This window comes from Oreochromis aureus, linkage group 19, assembly GCF_013358895.1.
Source record: "Oreochromis aureus strain Israel breed Guangdong linkage group 19, ZZ_aureus, whole genome shotgun sequence".
In the NCBI taxonomy this organism is placed as follows: domain Eukaryota; kingdom Metazoa; phylum Chordata; class Actinopteri; order Cichliformes; family Cichlidae; genus Oreochromis; species Oreochromis aureus.
In genome coordinates, this window is record NC_052960.1 from 17124733 (window position 1) to 17135186 (window position 10454).

The window sequence follows — 10454 nt, forward strand, 5'->3', positions numbered from 1 at the left end:
AGGCACATTCTTAAGAGCCTTGGGCATTCTTGAAAGAGTGATACACTTTGTTTAACTTGAAAGTGAAAATCATCTTGTGAAAATGCACATGCTTTCAGTTTCTTTCTAGATAAACTCAGGGGTGTCAAATCAAAGCGATTGCAATTTGTTGCTTCTTACTCTTTACATTCTTGTACCATACACACAAACTGGAAGATGGTCCAGATTTACGAGCCACAGTAAGATTTTTATCGTAACCAATAGCTGTCAAGCTCAAAGTATGCATAACCTTGCTGCCTCTAGGTGAGTGCATGATGTAGATTACGCTACGATCTAGTTGGGGGGACTGTGGCATAAGTGGTAGAGCCTTGGGAAAGATATTGAACCCTGAGGTGACCTTAAGGCATACATCGGAGTGTGAGTGTGTTTGCAAAAGTTAGAAAAGTAAATAAAAGCACTGCATGAATATGTGTGACTGGGAAAAGCACTTTGAGTGCTCAGCTGAGTAGAAAGGCACTGTTTAGGTACCAGTCTATTTACCACTTACCTTCAAATGGAACTCGGAGTTCATGATAGTGACATGGAAAAAGTTTGTCATTTTGGAAGCACACCAGAATCAGAAGATTTCTTTTTTCTTTTTGCCAAGTTTTGCACAAAGTTGATCGCATTTAGAGGCTCCACACTTGAGCACATAAAAGCTTATATTCTTGACAGTGTTTTTGTTTTTCTCAGCTCTTTGCTTTCTTGTTTCTATCTTCTATGTTTGCATATAACATGCAGTACCTTATTTCAGTAGAGCTAAATTCCCAATAAAGCTCATCTCATTGGCATATTTTCCTATGAGATGAGGGCATCCAACATCACCATTAACTACAAGATAACCTGTTCTGACTTACATGACAGTTTTTCGCGCCGCTCCTTTGCACTGCTAAAACCCCCATTTTATTATTGCAACCTCTTCTGACAAAATCATGATAAAACAAAGGCTGTGATGTCAACGGCTGTATTTATATTGAAAATGATCAGTCGCTGAGGAAGATGGAAATGACAGGATGATTTATTTGTGCCTGATCAGCTGCCATGTAGTCAACTAAATGTGCTGTGCATTTCCAATTGGTTACTTCCCTCTGTCATTCACCAAGCTCTTCCAGAAAGGAGTGTGGGCTGGAGCATCTCACTGGGAATGAAAACAGACACTGAGAGAGTCTATTTGGAAGAGTGCTAAAAGCAAGAGGTATATAAAAGAGACAGAATTGGCTTCTGCGTCTGAAAAGTGAAGCCAATACCTTAAACCTGTATTCTTTCTCATACGCAGCAGGGGATCCAATCCCCTGCTTTGAATTCAATGTGATTGCATAGAAGTCTGTTAGAAGAACACTGATCTATTTTTAACTGGCTTTATTAGCACAGGAAGCAGTTTACCAATCATGCTATCATCAAACGTGCTCATTTCATGTGTCACTGAATTTAACACTATGTTTATTTTGTAAATTATTTCTTTTAGAGTCTGATGGGGAAAACTGTTACAGGCATGAGGTCTTATATATTTACATATGGTACTGTTTTTGTTTTGTTTTCCACATGGGGCATGAACGGATTACCTGAGCAGTGTGTGATTTCTATCAAAATAAAAGTTTAAATTGATGTGGACAGCTGCAGCTTGCAGTTCAGATACCCTCTTGAGCGTTGCTGTGCAGTGATGAGTGTGCAGAAACTTGGTTTACCAGTTTGCAGTGAACTTCCAAAAGTGGAGGTAACTACCTAAATGCTGAAAGCGTTATTCATCATATATCCACATCTCAGCCATTTTTATATTGGCGTTGCCACACTCCTGGGAACTTTAGTGGAATTCAGCACAGATGTCAGTAATGAGAAATAAGCAACTGCCATAAGGAAATTATTTGGACCTCGAGGGAAACTTCTGCTTGGATTGATTCAGAGACTGTAGAGAAAACGAGCAGCCATAGAGGCCACATACATTAAGAGTAGCCCGCGTGACTTGGACTTTGACAGCTTTGCTGAAATTGAAGAGTGCCCCCAAGGAGCAATGCTAGGTGGTCAAATTATTTTTAAACAAAGGTGTGATACAGGCTGCTATTGAGAATATGTAAAAGTATCTGCCTGTTAGCAACTGGTTTCTCTTTAAATTTGCATCTTGCTTAAGCACGTCATGTTAGAGTTGTGGTTTCTTCTGACATCAAGGATTTAGCCTCAAAAGAATTACATGACAAACTGTAGGAACGACATAATTTTACATGAGCCAAACTAATTCACCCAAAGAACAGCCTTGTTAGTTCATTAAGTACTTTGAGTGCACTGCTGTTTCTCTCCCATCTTCTGTATGTTTTATCTTTAATTGAATCAATACCAGCTCTTTGAAAGCAAATTAGCAGACTCTTCATCTACAGTAAATGTTAAGGAAGAAATGAAGCGTATCACTTGAGCTTGTGGGCTCACATTTGTACATAAAGGGTTTATGTGATGTTTTACACAGAACAAAAAGCTGCTCAGCTCCAAAACTGAATTTTTATTTTTACTTTGATTTCATCATCTCTCTGAAACACAGAGCAATGAAAACTGATGGTGTGTTTTGGTGTGAGTGAAATGCTTCTCCATAACTGGAGAGTATTAGTGGCCTTAAACTGTTGTTATAGCAAAGATTAGGTTAGATTGATTTTCTTTTCTTATTTTTGATGGTAAATTATGGCTGTTTCAACATGTTCTAAGACTTCAATCCTTTATCCATAAGAGTGGAGAAAAAGCCATGTAGGTGCAAAAGATGATTTCTTCTCCAAAAGCCTTTTATTTTTAACAAACCAGCCAATTTGTAACACGTTACCTACATAGTTGTTGGTGCTAAATTCTTAAGGCGCGACTTGATTTTTTTTATATTTTGCTAGGCAAATGGGTAATAGATGCAGTTACATATTGGACCATGTGCAACCAAACATGGAAATACATTATATAAGGCAAATAACAGAGCTTGAAAATAAATATTTGGTACCACCTGCATTCTTTAGAAAGGCCTGAACTCTCTTAGTCAAGCTTATTTGTAATTTCTTTAAGTAGTAATAGATCTCCAGACTTCCTGAAGGACATTCAAAGCTCGTCTTTGGATGCTGGCTGCCTTTTATTCTGTTCTCTGTCAAGATAATCCCACACTGCTGTAATAATGTTGATACGCTCTGGGGAGCCCGATCCATGACTGATAGAGTTCCATTGTGTGTTTTTTCTATCCAGGTTTACGTTTAATTCAGTGACAGTGTGTTTGAGATCATTGCCATGCTGATATTTGAAGCTGGTGCCAATCCCATACTTTCCAGGTGGTATTGCATAGTGACTCAAATCTGGCAGTACTTTTCTATGTAAAGCCATTTTGAGAAGATCCCCAACACCTCGTGCTCAAATGCAGCCCCAAAGTATGACAGAGCCTCCACAGATTGCTTTTTCACCTTTCTCAAGACCTCCTCTGTACAGTGTAAATGATTTGAAGCAAACATGTGTCACTCCATAAGATCTGTTGGTCTTATTTTTAGTACAGTTCTTAGGTAATTTGGCACACCCCCATCTTTTATCCCTGTTCCTGGCTTAAGAATGGCTTCTTAACACTGAGACCTTCCTACCACCTGTCCACTATGATGTGAACAGTAGATGGAACAACTGAAGGTCCAAATGCATCTCTCAGGTCTTTGGTAGATTTTTTTTCCCCCATTTCTTAATGACTCGACTTTCAGGTACTGCTCATCTGCTGTAGATAGTTTTTGTAGGCCTACCGCTTCTTTTTTTCCTCCATGAATCCAGTTTCCTCAATTTTTTTTCAACATTGAACACCATGCTGAGATAGGCTAAGTTTTCAGCTAATAACACTTTGTTAATCACTTTGCTGGTGCAAAAATGCTATTTTTATTACTTTTTTAAAAATTTATTTGCAGACACAACATGTTGACTTTTGAATCATGTTGACATATTGAATGATTCATAGGTCAGTGTTAAGTGGCTTAATAAACAAAAAAACATTCCTCTGAAAATGGTCAGGTACACGGACAGGACTGAAAATGAGTGGAAAAGCAGCCAAGACCGTCAGAAAGTCTGGAAAACTACTGACCGACACCACTTTACATATAAGAAAGTCTGGCTCATCGGAAGAAAAATATAAAGAAACGAGGGTTGGCTCGAAGATTTATCATAGTACTGTATATTTTGTTGCCATTAGACACACTCTATATTTAAAACATAGAAATCACAGTTTCATGGCTGTAATAAAACTAATCTATATCTGACATCACATTTTAGAACAGGAGGAAATGGGTTAGTAGGTTCTTCAGCTCACAAATCAGTAAAAGCAAGGATGCTGCAAAGATCAAAATAAAAAAATATACAAATTTAATTCCTTAAACTGTCCCTCATTAAACGGTCATACTAACAATGTATTTTTTTGTTGGTTTGTTTGTTTTTTGAATATGTTAAGTACACTTTCAATGTCACATGTACTAAGAGATCCAAATGCCAAATATAGGTACTACATACAAGTAGGCTACATTTTAATCATAATTTCTGTCTCTTTAATATTCAAGTAGCACCATGTGGTAACAGTAAGTGTGTAATAAATCCTGTCATATCTTTATGGAGTGATATATTGTCTTAGTAGGTGAAAGAAAAAACAGGATCAGAGTGCACATTAGCCTTCTGGAGATCCACCAAGAAGGAACCAGATATCTTTATTGCATCTCCAATTTAAACACATAAAAGATTAAAAGCGCAGCCCCTCCCTTTTGGCAAAGTGCGGAACAAAAAAATCATTGTATTATTATCACACTCACAAAGCAAAAACACGTCCCTCGTGGTAAAAGACTACTGCAAACAGGAACTGGTGTTTAAACAAAACGGTTGTTTTATACTCAGGTAGGATTTCCAGAGATAAATTCAATGTTTTGAAGTGAGTCACTTTTGTTTCACGATAGGCGCCTAAAATATGAGAGAAAGATTTCAGCATTCATTATCCAGCTGTGTCCCCAGAGGATCTCTCCTCTTCATTTTAGGAACTCAATTAGTTTTCCACTTGCACTTTCTTAAGGCCAAAAGGCCAACTTCTCACTTTAACAGGTTGATTGCCATGACATTCCTGAGCACATTAATGCCACAAAGATTGATTTTAATGACCTCAAGGTCATTTACCACAGTAACACTCTCAGACAAACTTTCAGTCCCAATAGAGTGATGTTGTTTTAAAGCATATTCCCTTTGCATTACACTGTAGGCTCCTGGAGCTTGTAGCACTACACTCTTAAAAATGGGTGCTTTAAATCTATTTTTGTAACTGGAAGAAAAGGACATGATCTGAACACAATATTGACATGCAGCCTTACTTATTTGAAATAAGTTACACATTACCTAAATTTAACTACATTATAATTATATCTTTGTCCATCCATCCATCCATGCATCCATCTTCTTCCGCCTATCCGGGGCCGGGTCGCGGGGGCAGCAGCCTAAGCAGAGAAGCCCAGGCCTCCCTCTCCCCAGCTACCTCCTCCAGCTTGTCTAGGGGAACACCAAGGCATTCCCAGGCCAGTCGACAGATATAATCTCTCCAGCGGGTCCTGGGTCTACCCCAGGGCCTCCTCCCGGTGGGACATGCCTGGACCACCTCACCCGAAGGCACCCAGGAGGCATCCTTTTCAGATGCCCGAACCACCTCAACCGGCTCCTTTCGATGTAGAGGGGCAGCGGCTCTACTCTGATCAGCAGAAATCCCTCTCTTTCAGCTCTGATTTTGGTCTTTTAAATCTTCCCAGGAAAATATCTAGTTATGGCCGAACTTCTCACCCTATTCTCTAAGGGAGAGGCCAGCCACCCTTCAGAGGAAGCCCATTTCTGCCGCTTGTATCCGCAATCTCGTTCTTTCAGTCGCTACTCACAGCTTGTGACCATAGGTGAGGGTAGGGACGTAGATCGACCGGTAAATCGAGAGCTTTGCTTTTACACTCAGCTCTCTCTTCAACATGAAGGACCGGTACAGCGTCTGCATCACTGCAGCCACAGCACCAATCCGTCTGTTGATCTCCCACTCCTTTCTCCCATCATTCGTGAACAAGACCCCGAGATACTTGAACTTCTCCACTTGGGGCAAGAACTCGTCCCTGACCTGGAGTGGGCACTCCACCCTTTTCTGGCTGAGGACCATGGCCTCAGATTTGGAGAAGCTGATTCTCATTCCCACAGCTTCACACTCGGCTGCAAACCGTTCCAGTGCGAGCTGGATGCCATCACCCGATGAAGCCAACAGAACCACATCATCCGCGAAAAGCAGAGATGAGATTCTGAGACCACCCAAGTGAAAGCCTTCTGCTACTTGGCTACGCCTAGAAATTCTGTTCATAAAAATTACAAACAGAATCGGTGACAAACGGCAGCCCACCGGGAACAAGTCCGACTTATTGCTGGCTATGCGGACTGAGCTCTTGCAACGGTTGTATAAGGATTGAATGGCCCGTAGTGATGGGCCAGACACCCCATGCTCCCGAAGCACCTCCCACAGGACACCCCGAGGGACACGGTCGAATGCCTTCTCCAAGTCCACAAAAGACATGTAGACTGGTTGGGCAAACTCCCATGCACCCTCAGACCGACTCTCTTTTCCAGCACCCTGGCATAGACTTTCCCATCTTTGTTTCCTGTAAAAATCTGAATTGTTACTCATTTACTTGTTGTTTTACTCGAGCTGATCCAAAAAATGACACAAATCGACCTGTGTGAAAGGCAGCAATAAGAATAGGTGAGTCTGAGAAATATTTTTAATACACAAAAGGTGTATAAAGGATTTTAGTCATGGGCCATAAGTTGAGATTGGTGGTGTCACCAATCTCTGTAACACCACCAGTCTCGATTTACATTGGAGGTGTTATGGTCACCTGATCAGCAGAATTCCCTCTCTTTCAGCTCTGATTTTGGTCTTTTCAATCTTCCCAGGAAAATATCTAGTTATTTAGCTGCACAATTCCCCTCCGTCAGCCAGTATCACTAAGTTGTTGATACTGGCTGTTAGCCAAAAACAACACAAAAGGAGCATTAAGAGTGAACCGCAATGATAGTGGGCCAGACAGATAATCAATTGGATGAAATTTACTAAGTTCTGTAATGCCAAGGGGAGCTGCAGAGTCAGGTTACGCTTCGCTGTAGATTTATCAGTATTGACAACTAAAGCCATATTTATTTGGAAAATTGGAAACTTTTTAAGAAAAAATTCTCACTTAGAAAACAACAAAAAACACTATACTGTATATCTGTGACGTCTATAAAGATTTATGCTTTTGGATGAGGTGCCAGAGGCAAGGCAGGGAAGTCAGAGAGTATGAGAGACAGTCTAACATATTTCTGGTGTGTTTCTCATGAGATTTACTGACAATAAATAAGTATAAATAAAACATGTGAAATACTCCTACCAACAAAAGACAAAATTCTTACTGAGTCCACAAATACCCTTTTCTGCAAACTCAAGACAACAGCGTGTTCTTTGAAGAAGCTACAACAGCAGATATCAGACTGACAGAAGAGTGTCAGCTGCAGGGTTTGGTATTATTCACTGAGAGCGTCAACAAGCTCATTCATTTTCAGAAAGACGTTTGCACTATCTTCTTCACAGAATACTAATGTCGCCATCTTTTTTTGATAACTTTGAGGCCTGCGTTTCTCCACAGTGCAAGAACTTTTCAAAACTGATCAGTCATGGACTTCACAGAAAGGCCTTTGTTGCTTGCAATTGGGCTGCTGCTGATAACAAGCTCATTGTTAGATTATAGAACAAGAAGAGACTATTTTAAAAATACAACATATCAAATATATAAAAATGTAGCATGTAAAATGTTCAGTTCCCTTAAATTTTATTTGTACAGCCCTATACTGCATAAAGAGGTTCAAAGGGCTTCATGGGCATGAAAACATAATAGGAAACAAAGACACAAGTTAAAGCAGAAAAACAAGCAGCCCATCAGAAATATTTACACACCCACACAGTCATAAAAGCAGTATTACTAAGTAACAGAAGTAACTGAAGTAGAAGACCAGTGAAGACCAATGATGTACGTGGTCTGTATCTTCCAAAATACTAAATGTGGCTCAGCAGGTCGGACTGAAATTCCTGAAATTATCTGTAGAGTTTGCTTCCCTAATATTTTGACGAGCGCTATTACCGAATTTGGCGGTATAAACTGGGAAGGCTGCTTCCTCCATTTTCCTCTGTGAGGAGATGATTAGGATACTTTCTAATCACCTCGCTTTTCCATGCAGTAGCCCCCTGAAACCTGGCGATCACGCACAAGGGCGATGCCAGCAGATACAGCCATGCCAGAATGTGCAGCAAGCCTAACCAAATACCCTTAGTTGTTTTTATCAGTTGTATGAGCTCCAGTGGTCTTGCTTCACCAGAGCAGACTGCTTTGTGTGTGTGCATGGAACTAGACTGTGACAGCAGCTGCCCAGCCAAGTCCACAACTGGGTTTGTGATGAGGTAAACCAAAGGGACCTTCATGATAATACAATACTCTACCCATAACACTGGGGGAATAATACTGTGGTTACAATATATTTCTTAACTTGTCTAAACATTCATCTGCAGAGGTATGTGTGAAAATGCAACTGTCCAAGGCATTCAGATCAGGACTTAAATTATTTAAAATTTTAATTTGCCTGCTCATGTTTACAAATTCAGTGTGATGTTCTGACTGCTGGCATGTGACAACACAGCTGGTAATTGTCCAGTGAATTCACAGCCAGCGAATTAATGTCCGGGTGTCTGCATGATCTTCACAGGAGCTCCCTCCCTAAACCAAAACGTGAATAATAAATTTTTTAAGAAATAAATTGATAAAGAATGCGTGATTTAGCAAATATGATATCAATTTAAAATCATATATGCAAATTATTTGTCAGAAGGCTCACTAAACACTTTATTTTCCATAAAACATTTTTATATGTTGTAGGCCTTTTTTAACTGTTCTTTGAAATGTTTAGCCATCAAACCAGTCACCAACAATTATTCGTGTTCCAAAGTATTGTCATCAACAGTGACACCTTGAGGCGACTGTTGTGATTTGGTGTATATAACTAAAATAAAATTGAATTGATTTGCACTGAACAGTCAGACTTTGTTGATACAGATTAAAAGAACAGGTTTGAAAGCCTGAAACCAAACCATGTTTGATATCCATTCAAACCAGCATACATCACTTCAGCTGGACTTTTAGTGCATGAGAGATGCCTGCATGTACAGAAAATATTATGTACCTTTCGACTATTCAAGATCTAGTTTAGAGAAGATTTAATGTAAGCATGTATGCACAAAGCTAATCCTCTAAGTTGTATCATTCAGAAACAATAAAGAGCCCATGCAGCTAGTATTAGGCTGCCTTTATGGATTCCACAAGACCTCTGATGGTATCTTAAGAGTTTTGCAATTTGGAGCCTAAGTCAACACCCTGAACTCTTTGCCGTGTTGTCAAACCAATCCTAAACCATATTTGCAGTGTTGCAGGGTACAACAGCCACATGAAATAGGGCATTAGGGGTGTTAAGGTCAGTAGCAACATCCGGTAGGTGACATAAGTCACAGTAATATCCACATGAGCTTTAGGAACTGTGGTTTGCCAGCACAACATTGCTCAGAGCATCTTACTGTTTCTGCCAGTTTGCTTTCTTCCATTTTATTTCTTTAACCTCAAGACCGTGCTCCACAGAGCAGTTTGAGCCAGTTGTTGTTATCCATGTCCTTTAGTTAGTTTTGTTCACACATGAACACGTCAGTGGTTCACTGGTTACCCTTCTTAGTCAGATGTTTACATACATTCATCATGGGCATGAATCTCATGGTCATTTGAAGCTTTTAATGGTTTCTTTTAACTGTTATTTTGTTTCCAGAGTGGATTGATTGTATGTCATATATCGTTAATGCCTTTCAAAACCAAGAATTGTGTACATACGTTTGAAATTATTTTTGATTTTCTCTAATCTTTATATCCATCCATTCGCTTCCGCTTATCCTTTTCAGGGTCGCGGGAGCCTATCCCAGCTGTCATAGGGGGAGAGGCGGGGTACACCCTGGACAGGTCGCCAGTCTGTCGCAGGGCTAACACATAGGGACAGACAACCATTCACACCTAGTGACAATTTGGATTATCCAATTAACCTATCCCCACAAGCTGTATGTCTTTGGACGGTGGGAGGAAGCCGGAGTACCCGGAGGGAACCCACGCAAACACAGGGAGAACATGCAAACTCCACACAGAAAGATCCCGGCCTGATGGTGGAATTGAACTCAGGACCTTCTTGCTGTGCGGCAACAGTGCTAACATAAGCATAGTCCACAAAATGTCAGTAGGGTTGAGGTCACTGCTTTGGAAAGGCCAATCCAAAGTCTACTTTATCTGTTCCAAAACCAATAACCATCATTGTCTTGGTTGAACACACAATAGTTGTCAAGT